Source organism: Propithecus coquereli, unplaced genomic scaffold, assembly GCF_000956105.1.
Source record: "Propithecus coquereli isolate 6110/MARCELLA unplaced genomic scaffold, Pcoq_1.0 Scaffold306, whole genome shotgun sequence".
NCBI lineage: Eukaryota > Metazoa > Chordata > Mammalia > Primates > Indriidae > Propithecus > Propithecus coquereli.
Genome location: NW_012148686.1, coordinates 1728685 through 1729289, shown reverse-complemented (window position 1 = coordinate 1729289; position 605 = coordinate 1728685). Strand labels below are relative to the sequence as shown.

At 30.9% G+C, this 605-nt stretch overlaps 1 protein-coding gene across 1 annotated transcript in view; it reads right to left on the bottom strand.

Moving 5' to 3' along the window:
• Positions 1–605, bottom strand: part of MIPEP (mitochondrial intermediate peptidase) — a 156178-nt gene that overhangs the window by 152109 nt on the left and 3464 nt on the right. The window lies entirely within an intron of this gene.

The following is a 605-nucleotide window of genomic DNA, read 5'->3' as shown; positions in this document are numbered from 1 at the left end:
ATCAGTATTTTGGATTATGTGCATCATTAATTGCCTTCATTGTTATGAGCAATCAAGAGTTGGCTCTTTGGGGCTGATAGAAAATCATGCTATCTCAGCAATGGGCTTCTTGGTGAAGAAATCCAGGCATACTTCTAATTCAACTTCAAAATGTTTTTTAAAAAATCTTTAATACAATCAGTTTGATGTCAAAACTTTGTTTTTAATCAGAAAAGTCATTCCTGAAAAGATTTATGAAAACTGGTTTCACTCCTTTTATGAAAAAGAAGAATTTTGTTGTAAATGTACACATAAAATGTTCTATTAGAATTTTGTTAAAAGCTTTCATAAATGAAGAACCTTTGTCAAACAAAGAATCTTTGCTGTATAACTAATCCTCTTTTTATTACATATTACATGTGTATTTTATTAAATATACATATTAAAGTACAAGTTCTAAATGTCATCTTTTCTGTACATGTTTCCCATTCTTAATGACGTACTTCATCATAACCAATGATACCCAACAGATCTGAAATAGGTTCATTTTTTTTTTTTTTTTTGACACAGAGTCTCACTCTTTTGCCTGGGCTAGAGTGCCGTGGCATCAGCCTAGCTCACAGCAA